Source organism: Papaver somniferum, chromosome 11 (genome assembly GCF_003573695.1).
Source record: "Papaver somniferum cultivar HN1 chromosome 11, ASM357369v1, whole genome shotgun sequence".
Lineage (NCBI taxonomy): Eukaryota > Viridiplantae > Streptophyta > Magnoliopsida > Ranunculales > Papaveraceae > Papaver > Papaver somniferum.
The window spans coordinates 50,721,802-50,734,233 of NC_039368.1; the positions used below are offsets into that span (position 1 = coordinate 50,721,802).

At 35.0% G+C, this 12,432-nt stretch overlaps 1 long non-coding RNA gene across 1 annotated transcript; it reads left to right on the top strand.

The window, feature by feature from the left end:
- The first annotated feature begins 8,134 nt into the window (after window positions 1-8,134).
- LOC113323328 lies at window positions 8,135-11,173 on the top strand. The gene is made up of 3 exons (XR_003347547.1): window positions 8,135-9,746; window positions 10,375-10,454; window positions 11,001-11,173. It is a non-coding gene; the product is annotated as an uncharacterized LOC113323328 (long non-coding RNA).
- The last annotated feature ends 1,259 nt before the right edge of the window (window positions 11,174-12,432 follow it).

Sequence of the window (12,432 nt, forward strand, 5' to 3'; positions counted from 1 at the left end):
AAATCTTCTTATCTTCTTACTCCAAATGTATGGTTGGATGAATTAGTAATCCGTGCGAAACAGATGCAAAACAATCAAGTAACAAATGGACTTCATGAGACTTCCTACTTAACGCGAACTTCATGTGATCCTTTATGCCTTAGTTAGATAATGTATGAACCATGGAAGTTAGGCTGAGAAAGGAATCCACATGTACAAACGACTATTGTAAATTTCTAATTTGTATCCAATGATTGATAATGAAAAGTTGCTACGAACATATTGTCTTCTTTCTGATGTACTTCATAATGAAATGCAGGTTAAATCGCATTATGAGCTTTCCACTCGGCAAATACTTTACTGTATTCCCTTTGTAAGCGATGGTGTCTGCTTTTATATTTCATATGAACTTTCCACTCTGACTGACTGATTTCAACCTGAACGCAAAACTTATCTGTGATTTTGGCCACTCCATGTGCAAAAACCAACTCACGTAACTTATTTTGTCTGACTCATATTATCGCTTTTTGAAGGGCTTTTTACAAATCTAGACCTGTTCTTTTTATGGTTTACAAAAATAAGCCTCTTTTTTTATTTCTTACAAAACTAGGCAAGTTTTGACCAAAAATGATGGATGGAAAGTTAGCCCAGTTAAGTGGACCTAAAATGACAGAATAACCCTTTAAATCGCCGATTTAAGTCTGTGTCACAGAGTTGACTCTACACGTGGAATATGACATGACAAGTCGACACTGTACATGTCATCGTTACAAACACGTGGCAATATAGCCCACCAACCACACAGACTTGGCTTGGCCATTTGCACAGCCAACCTCAAAGCATAACTTCCTAGTTGTAGCTTCTCTTGCAGCTTCAATACCTCCAAAACCAAAAGCATCACAGCACCACCATCTTCTGTTCCAATACCAAAACCAGACTCATAGCTTCAACTTGACTGTCAGCTTGAATCTCATTCTCTTCTATCAGACAACTTCAATGACACCCACTATCTCGGCCATACCAACAATTGCTTCAATTTCAGTCCAAACCCATTATCTCACCAGCATTTCAATATCAGCACCAGCAATTCTTTGTAAGCCAACAGTAGCAGCTTCATTATTCCATTGCAATCATGAGCATTCGTTGATCCCTCGAAGCAACAGGGTAAATTCCATTTCTGTAATAGGTTTCAATCCGTACACAAATCCATTCTAACACCTCCATATTCAGAGTAGCAGATTATTCAAACCAAATACATCATCACCAGATCTGCAAATCAGAATCACCACCACTTTCTCAACAACAATCCCCTTATCCATTCTACTTCACCATCACTGCAAGATTCTTCTTAGCATCAATACCTTTGTTAAACCTTCATTAATCTCCTCCGTAACATACATCTGTCACAACCACCTCCATATCTTCAAAAGCCTTTTCACCTGGAAACTGACCATTTCCATTAGCAGCATCCAAATCCATCTCCTGAACTTTCACCATCTTAGCTCCATTCTTGTCTGCAATCAATACAAATCCATAACCACACTAACCCATCCTACTACCATCTCTATTTCCCTGAATTCAACCTAACATTCATCTATTTTTGCAGCAAAATCAGTTCAAATACCACCGTTGCAGCACCATTGCATTCCTCATTTGTATTGCTTCATTATCTCAAGTCAACAACATTACCACACTCAAGCCAACACCCCATTTCTCTGTAATCAACAACAACTGCTCAACTTTCTTTTCCACATTCTCAGCAGTGCACCTGCATCTTCACCAGAACCAGTATACACAGCTGCAATCTCAACAAAACACCAGTTAATTCCCTAGTACGGAGAACATTACATTGTTGTGTCATTTTGTCAAACAACTTACAAGCATCACATATATCACTCCCCTTAACCAACACAAACACAATCCAATTCTTAATAAGTACTCAAGTTTGAGAACAAGGTCATAAAAAACTCCCAATCATATTCATATACGTTAAAATCGATTGAATTGAAAGTACAGAAGGAGATTTAACTTATCTTTTGGATCGATTTTGTTAATGAAGTTGTCGAATTGTTTTGCTGATATTGAACTGAGTGTAAATAAAGAAAAAATTCATCGATCTAATTTCAATTAGTTAATCCAATAGATATCCATCAATCCTTGTTTTATATCCTGCCACAACCACCAACATCAACTCTAAACCTTAAACATCAACCACCATCGAACCTCAAATCTCCTTCTTCTCTGTAAACCCATACTCAAAACATTCTCCAGCAACAACAACTTTTAGATCTATATTCTCATCTAACAGCAAACTCAAATCACACCAATTCAAGCATAAATCAGGGAACAAATCAGACCAAACTTCCTCCTCATGAAATTCTTGTTAATTTCTCCTCTATCCATCAATCGGAACCAAACCCATGTTATACTATCCATATCAGGACCTTCAAATCCCTTTGATTTCTTCTATTCTCTCGGCATAAACAGATCCCACAGAAACATATCAATTTTCTCTCTAATCTTCTTTAGAACTAGCTCTTTCTTCTTCTCAGTGTCTATCAACTAACTCTCGAATTGATTCAGAAGTTACTGCTGCTTTTGTTTCTCTTTTTTCTTCTTCAGGTGAAGAACAATAATAGAGCAGAAGAAAGATGAGACGGGAATAGGCAGATGATAGATTAATTGTTCCTGACACGTGGTGTCTACCAAGTTCATAATATTTAGACCGTTGATTTCTTTCGAGATTTGAATGATTCGATTAGCTATCATAGACCATACACTTGTCATTATCTCCACACACGTCAAAGGGGTATTTTCGTAATCCTCGCACGTCCATGAGATCTCTATACGAGATTTTAGCGAGATATTGACCAGTAAACACGAGATATTGACTGAGATAACGGATTTGGATGGAAACCATCTGATTGGCCTAGATTTGTGAGAAATAAAAAAAGAGGCTTAGATTTGAAAACGAGGGTCCAGAACAGACCTAGATGTGTATATATTCCTTTTTTTGAAGACTAAGGATAAAAAATAAGCAGTGATTTATCTAATTTTGAATTACAACCAGTTGGATGTCTAAAAAGGCTGTAAATGCAGTGTTCTGGGTTTGTTAAGACAAGTCTTTGTTCAACCAAATCCAATGCAGTTAAACCCTTGCAGTGGAACACAATGAAGAGGATCAGCATTCGAGTGGAGATATACATTTGTGGATCACCTCACGTGGAGGAGAGCTGTACCAAAAGTCCGAAAATAAACTTCGTGAAATGCAAATGATAATCTTAAATTTCTGCTGTCAAATGTTTTCCAAAAACCTTGCATGAATCTTCCAATGGAATAAAGCTCATAAAATATAACATGGGTGAAGTTTTCGTCAAACTTGCGATATTGAGTTGCAGTTTAGGTGGCACCGCATTGGGAAGCATGTGTTTGGGCTCAATAATAATAATTTGATTAACAAGCCCATTTTGCACTTTTGCACCCTCTAGAATTTTGGTTGCACCCATACTAAATTTTTGCACCCCCTTCTTATGATTCTTGGCTCCGCCCCTGCTTCAAAGAATGCAGCGATTACACATACTTATTCGTATTTCTAATCCAAAGATTTATAGAATTTCATATAATTAAAAATTATTTGTTTAGGAAAATTCAAAATTCTATGTTAAGAAACTATTCGATATATTTTAATTTTTTGGGCACAAATACATGAAATAATCTAATGCTGGATTTGGATGTAGAATTTTAAAGGTGGGATTTATGGGTTCACGGGATTTGGTGGAGTTACATTTCCTTCTGTATGTTTGGTTTCTTAAATCCCCAGGACCACGTTTTCCACGGGATTCAGTTTTCTAGCAAATCCTACATATGAAGTCCGACCCCTCCCCCTAAGATTTGTTGAGAAACTTATTAATATATTTATGGACCCACTTTTTTTAGCTTTAAATCTCAAATATATACAATTTTAAGAATCTAAATACAGTACCAAACAATATATGAATTTTAAAACATGATAATCCTATGAATCCTAGGAATTTTAAGTGAGTTACCAAACACACGAGGGATTTACATGAATCCCAAAATTTGTAATCCGGATTATAAATCTTCGAAATCATGAGTTCTGCAAATAAACCCACCATAAGTGGCACATAAGGGTGAGGCGGAACACACATTTCGACTACTATCTTATTCGAATAAATATCTTTCCCCGTAAGCTAGTATATATATATATATATATAATTACTTGGAGATAGTCTGACTATCGCTGGAGATGGTCTGACTATCGCTGGAGATGGTCTGACCATCGAGCGATGGAGTCTCTATCGCCCGATAAAAACTCTGACGTGTATGCCTATATGCCAGGACTGGCATATAGACATATGAGTTTGGAAGTTTGGCATACCCATAGTGGGTGCATATATGCCAAATATCAGGTTTTGGCATGTGCATAGGAATAGGCCTAAGGTCCGGTGTTTTTCAAAACCGAGTGCCTATCTAGTTTTGGGTAGTTGTATATGTATTTGTGCATGTACACCTGTATGATCAGTCCGCTTTCGGTTTTTTACCTGCAATTTGAATACATATGCAAGATCCAAAAGCTCTCTAGCTGAAGTACCAGCAATACGACTAGTCCTCGAGTTATTATTATGTTAGGTTCCTATTATGATCATAACACTTGATACAATTCAAAAAACGAAATAATCATTCGTTCAGCACGTAAATTCAAATGTTATGGAGCACTTATAGTTTGAGGAAAAAACTTGAATACCGACTGATAAGGCTTAAAGTACATCTAACGCATGTAAAGATTGACCACAACCTTAATTTGGCTTATGGTAACACTTATCTAATCGTCATGTTGGTATTTATTTTTATGCAAGTAAAGAAATATATTAACTATGCATTGTCATGATTAATAAGATTCAACATGAAATGAGGAGGATCTACCATCCAACTACTAGAGATACTATCTTTGCAAGCATATTTAGCTAACTCATCAGCACACGTATTAGCGAGTCTATTTGTATGCTTACAAGACCGGTTCTCAAAAAAGCTATAGGAAAACTAATGTCATCGACTATTCCACTAAGCTCCCTTGGCATATCGGCATCCAACCCTTGAATTGTTTTGACGAGAGTAAAATAGTCTGATTCGATAATGATCTTCTTACAATCCAATTGAAATGCCCACTTCACAGACTCTAAGACTGCTAAGCTCTCCAAGTGTTCAGGTTTAGTGCTCAATTGAAACCGATACATCTCGATGTTACTTGTGTACCTGCAATTTTTTTGAAGATTAGTCCATACGCTCCAGATTTAGTAATGTGACAGAAAGATGCATTTGTATTAATCTTGATATAGTTTCTGTCAGGTGGAGACCACTTAGGTCTCAGAGAAACCATATTAGAGCTTTTAGAACTACTTAAAACATAATCAAAGTTATTGAGAAGATCGCATGAGTAATATGTTGATGTGAGGAAAGCTTGTCACTAGAGACAGCACACCATCTCTCACTCCATAGAAACCAGCTTTTGGTGGTCATTCTTGCTATCATGGAGATATCTGGATTGATAAACCAAGACAAAATCCAATCTTTTGGAGCTAATATTTGAGTATCTGCAATTTTATAGCCTGCAGAAAACCATACAATTCTCGCATAAGGCCAGTCTCGGAGTATATGCAGTGTAGTTTTAATTTCACCTTTACACTTACTGCAAATGGTATCTTCTTACGGTAGTCTTCTGCTCATCCTTTCTTTTGATGGGAGTATATCTTTGACACACTTCCAAACAAATAACTTGAGTCTAGGAATTGTATTCAAGTTTTAGATTTCTTTCCAGATGTTGTCACAGGGGAAAGCATTTTCATCATGACCATTGTGATATTTCAAATTGTATAATGCATGATAGGCTGACTTAATTTTAAATCACTAAATTTTTGTCAAAATCCACATAAATCTATCTTTGCTATTGGGAGGAATTATCATTTATAAGATTTTCTTGGTTGTAGTCTGATTAAAAAGCATGATAACCAAATCAACTTTCCAACTCTTGTTGTCTTCATCGATAAGCTCTGACACAAAACGAACTCTCTAGGATTACTTGCACTGCTGAAAGGATAAAGAGGACTATTCATATTGTATATCCATTTATCACTTCAGATAAGAATTTTCTTACCATTGCCAATTAACCAAGAACTAAATTTTTGTATAAAAGCAAACTATGAACTAATGTTTTTCCAAGACCATGTTGAGTCCGCCTTTTTAGGGGATTTAAGAGGAATTGTTTTTTTTTGAAGTACTTATCTTTAAGATAGCTTGACCATGCATGATCCTTGACAGTGCAGATTATCCATGCTGACTTTGCAAGCAAAGCATGGATAAAACATCTCAGATCCCTGAAAGTTTAAACCACCATCATCAATAGACTTACACACACTATACCAAGCAGTTAAAAAGAGGCCTTTATCATCTATTTTATTCCACCAAAACCGTAGTTGAATATAATTCATTTTATTAATAGTTTTCTCTATAAGTTTGAATAACTCATCTGGTGAAGAGGGTTTGTATTTATAATATTTCTTTACCACGACTGATCTCCCTGATTGATTTTGATTCTTTCCCCACCATGTAGAAAACCTTATCTCCATATTGCCATGACATACAAGTCAGGTTGAGTCATATATACTCACATCAATTTGATGTGACCAACACTTACGAGTAACTATATTTCAAAATTCATAGGAAACAGATTCATAAAAATAGAAAGAAAGACAAAAAACTGACCATGATGACTAAGTAGTTGTGAGTAGAGCTCAAATTATTTAAATTTGATGATCTTTGAAGGATTGAGAAGAATTTTTTATTTCAAAATCCTAATTTGTTTCTTATTCCTTTTCATCTTCATATAGTCATCTCCCTTAATTTCTTGTTCCTCAACTAAAAGACTCTCATCCCATGCATTATCCTAATATTCTCAGCTTCCCGAGACAGAAACAAAAAAAAAAAGGGTAAAATAAATAGAAATCGAAAGTCAAATAGAACTAAAAGTTGAAAACTCGAATTATGGAAGTTAAAACATTGATACTGCTAGTTTCCAACAAAAACTTAATTATTAACAAAATTGAAGTACTTTTACTTCTTGAAAAAGTTTTTTCTCCCTAACATAAAGTACGATAGAACGATGGCTAGTAGTAAAACTTCCACTACCAACATTCCTTCACGTTATTATCTCCTCATATAACCTAGCAAACATACCAAGACAAAATTAAACAATGTTACAAATTAAAATTTCCATGCACGCAAAAGGGAACCCTGTGATTTAACCATATACAATTTTCTACCAAATTCCAAGTTTAAATCCCCACATTAAACTAAATCATGAAACTAGAGTCTAGAAAACAATTGTTACCTCATAAAATCCAATTCAAATTCATCTTCTAATCCTATTTCAAATGATCCAATTCAAAAACCTAACCTCCATCTGAAATACACACATCAAGCTCATTTAGATAATACTGAACATAAAAAATCTCAAAGTAATTTTCTAGAGAAAGTTATGAGCACCTGTAAATTGTAAAACAACTTACCTAGTGTCGAAACAAATCGTTATTAGAGAAAACAAAACAGTCAACCTGAATCAACACAGAAACAACCACAACATTAAAATTGAAAATCTCTGAAACAAAATGATGAACATAAAATCACAGGTAACCTATTAAGCTTCAACAAATCGAACATGCAAATCTCCAACTCGAAAATACTCTAAATCGACACTTAAAATCAGATATTTCTGTAAAGACCCTCAAGCTCGTCAACGCTATTAGACTAGTCAAGAGACGTATTAGACAATAATATCTCGATTAGTTTAACATAAATGTTAATTAATATGAACTAATCTAACACCGTTTTAAATACGAAACTAGTATCACTAAATAGATCTCGAAAAATTATGCATAATGGACTATTCGAACGTGTCATTCGGATACCGTACAAAGCAGATATCAACAGATTACTATGAAGGGTAAAGTCGTCATTTCTCAGAAAAATGTTATTGATGCAAAATGGGCACGTTGTGGCTGCCTTTACCAAAGAAAGTGGTGTCCTAGTAATTCCTTTGGCCTTATCTTCACCTAATCGAGCAGAGAGAGAATCATTCTCTCTTATTTTATTTTTTCTTTCTTCTTCTCTTGCTATTCTTTTCCCCTATTCTTCTTCGTCGAGAGTCTATGAGAATCAACCGAGAGAATCAGTTGAATAATCTGTGCGGTTAATGAAGGCTGATGCTTCTGCCAAAGATTTGGGTTTGGAGGAAGAAGAAACTTAGGTTTGAGAAATAAATGAGTTAAGGTTTCATTTGAGGCTCAAAGAAGAATTAGAAGATGAAGATGACGGTTTAGTGGATTAAATTAAATGGGTTTAATCTGAATTAGAGTAAGAGGTTGAAGAACATCTTGTAATTAAGAGGTTCGTTTCTCAGAGAAGTTGAAATCGAAGTTAAGGTTTGTTCTTGAGTGAAGAAATCCAGAAAGGTGGATGAATCTGTTAAGACCGTGATGAGTCTCAAGATATGAAGAATTAGATCGTGGTAATGTTTTGATAGAGAAATTAATAAGGAATCGAGAAATTACAGAGATAGAAGATTAATAACAGTGATTGTAAAATTAAGGTTTAGTATGAAATTGAGAGGTGAATTGGGTTGTTGTTAGATGAACAACAATGGATAAATGTTCAATTGAAGTTTTGAGGTGGATTCAGTGATGAATCAATGAACTAGGGTTGTGTTTTGTTCTTCCCTAAATTAAGAATTAGGGTTTAGAGATCGATTGAGGATCATGCCTGAAGCTGTTAGAAGAATTAGGGTTTGATTACGACTGTAAGAAGGTGATGGAGTTATTATGAGTTTTGAATTGGTTGGTGTTGGAGCAGAACTTATCTGAGGTAAACCTTTCTTTACTCAATTGAAGTTTGTATCTTTATTTAAGTGTTGATGTGTTGCTATCTGCGGGTTTTGGGTTTATGATTGTTGGTTGTTGTGATGGGTATGGAGTCAAATGAATGATTTAGAAAGAGTAAATGAATTTGTGTTTGGTATTACAAGTTTTGGTTACAGGGAATCGAAGCTACATGACAATTGAGCTGAGGTTTTGTTGGTGTATGAATGAAACAGTGCTTGTGTTGATACTGTCGAGATATGAGAATGTAGTTGTAGTTGTTATTGCAGAACTGGTGTTGGAGGTGGAAGCATTAGTGGAACTATAATTGTAAAATTGTGGTGATGATTATGAATGTTATGAACTGTGTTTAGATGTTTTGTTATGTGTTTGGATGGTGGTTTTAGTTGTAATTATGGTGGAGCAGCAAATTAATTCTGTGTGGGTGGAAGTGGTTATGTAATTACAGTTGGTAATGGAATTGTTATGGATGTATGAGTGGATGAGAGTGTTCATGAAGGAATGAAGTAGTTATGAAGTTGAATGACAGTATGAGGGATCTATAGGGTGATGTTGAAGTTGCAGGGATATAGGTGTTGGTATTGTTATGATGAGATGTTGCAGGTGATGGTGATTAAATGAAGTGTATTGTGTAATAGATGAGGATATTGGAGTTGAACTGGAAATGTGAGAAGAATAACTAGGTTGAAGTTGGTTTAGGTGTATGTGATGGTGGTTGTGTGTCTGAAGTGAAGTATGGATGAGTACTTAGAGTTTTGCAATGTTAATGTAGGGTTATTGATGGTCTCAGTCGAGGCTTGCTTAGGACTGCAATTTCAGGTAACTGTATTGTCTTTGTAAATCAATTTAGAGTTATAAATTGATATGAATGATTTGATGTATGGAAATAGATTGAAGTTGAACTGATGTTAGAATCCCACATAGGTAAGAACCTTGTGCCTGTCTGACTGAACAGTTTCAGTTTGACTTAGATTCCTTTCTGATCGTGTTGACTCACCGAGTTTCCTGTCTTGACCCAGTTGACCAAGTTAGACTTTAGACTTTGACCATTGACCCTGGACTTTGACCTGGACTTAGACATTAACAGTTAGAAACCATTGACTGTTAAATTGACCGTTAGAGACTGTCAGTTGACTAGATGAACCAGGCCTTAGATTAATGGACCGGATTAGTGGACTTGGGCTTAGGCATAGTTTTCATAATTTGATTGTTTGGATCCTTAGGGTCCGAATTAGCTTTGGGTTTCTTATACATATTTGTAGATCTTATTAAGACTTAACTAATGGACTATAAAATCAACCTAATTGAGTTAGTAACTCTTAGTTATGGTAAAGATAGATAATAAAAGGTGTAAATTCATAAATGGGCTTAGAACCATTAGATAGATTTGTATGAGCTTTGTATGAGTCTTTTGGCTAAATTCTTAGAGTGCTTGTATGATTAACAGTTAGTCTATTAACAACAATCGATTCAAGGGATGAACCGGTGGATCTTGGATCTCGAGGTAGGCGTGGCTTGTCAGAAGAGGTGGGAATACTTTTAACTCTTTTGTGATTATTGTTGTTTTTTTTACCAAAGTTTAAGTTTAACAAATTCATGCATTATCTGATTGTGTATTCCATGCATTGTTTTATTTAAAATTCCGAAAGTACCGTTGATTTCTTTTAATCTTTCCATTGCTTGGAAAGGAATTGTAATGCTTTGTTTGTCTTCGTGAATTGTTTGGGAAATAAGAATTTCCATTTGATTGTTTGGAAATGAAATTTCCATCTGTGGTATATAGGATGTTGCTCCTTCATTTATACTACTCACTTTCGAGCTATGCTTAATAGGTGCGGGACGAGTTCACCATATAGCTATCTAGGTGCGGGACGAGTCACCATATCATATATTGTTTGGAAGGAGTTAGTTCCATATACATGATTGTTTACCTATGTGAAATTGGTTGCGTTTTAGTGTCTAGAAAAATAGGAATTGTTTTCAAATCATTTTCAATGATTGCATGAAAGTTAAATGTTATTCTTGCGGGGCACCCCTTTTAGGGATGATGTGCTCACCCATTCCCACTTTCAGTTTCAGAGACAGATCAGAGTTGCGCAGCGAAAGCTTCAAGGGTCGAGTTCGTTAGTTGTTTAACTTCTGTTATGTTTATTATGTTGCATATTATATTTGTAAACCAAACGACTATTGTATATGTATCATTTGAGAGAAGTTCTTGTATATATATATATTTCTGAGCGGGACTAGTTTTGGGTTAAGTTTTTATATCAGATTTCTTAATTGAATGCTTAAGTATTTGATTTAGATTCGTAGTGCCTCTTTATTTAGTTAATCTCTTGAATTAGTCAGCTGCTATCTTTGGGGGAGCTACAATTTCGATCTATCGAATTTGATTTTCACGACCAATTTCAAAACATAGAAGAATAAAAAGAAGAAGAAGATAAATAAAACTGGAGTTAGTGAATCAAGTGAAAATCGATCCAAATCGATTTTTTATGAGGTAACGGTGGTGGACTAAGATCTAACTATTCATTAAAACCTCTCTCGCTATCTTGTTATTATCGGTAGTGATAATTTATAGATACTGGGGAATAGGAGGTGGTGATGGAGTTGATGGCAAAATTTGGTGGAGGTTGTGGAGATGGTGAAGTTGGTGGCGGTTGTACAAAAGCCGGTGACATCATTCGTCTTTTCTCAAACTCTATTTCCATCTTTAGACTTTTTTTTATTTGACGGTCGATAAAAGAGACTTTCAAATTCAATCTACTAATATATATGGAGGGTGATTTTGGAAATAAATTGTTAAGTGAAACTCCAAAAGATGAGGGATATAATTATTAAAGGATAATGGTATTTTTAAAGCCCATGAAAACAAGCGATTTTTATTTAATTTTCCACTTTTACTCCCTCCGTCCAAGTTATATATGCGGGGAAGAAAAATATCTTAAATTAAGAAAAAACTTAAAATTGATAAAAAAAAATCCAGATTTCTGCCTATTTTACCGTTAGCCTATTCCCAATAAAAATCTCGGGTTACTAAAAAATTTAAGACTTACTCGTACCTGACTTGATACAACTGGTGTTTATGCATGTTGGCCCACAATTTTTACGACTAATAGAACACCATTTTTTGAGTAAAATACGGATTTTATATCTAACCCCTATACTACAAGTAATCCCAAAACAAAGAAATTAGGAGTAACATTCCTCGTAATTTATGGCTGACCCAATTTCTTTTAGCCGTAAAATATGAAGACTACTCCAAAAAGGATGGCTAGTTTGAATCTCATGTTTGAATTAACCATACATCTTCATTTTCATTCATCTCTTTTAATGGAAAGTAAAACGTGTATTGTTATTTTTATGGAAAGTAGACAACGTTCGTGATAAAGGTAATAAACCATGAAGAAGAAGAATAAAGGCTTAAATTTCCTTTGAAGCTTTACATTTTCTACATACTCCATTTATGACAAAATTTTTTTTGAAACTTTTCATTAATGACGCT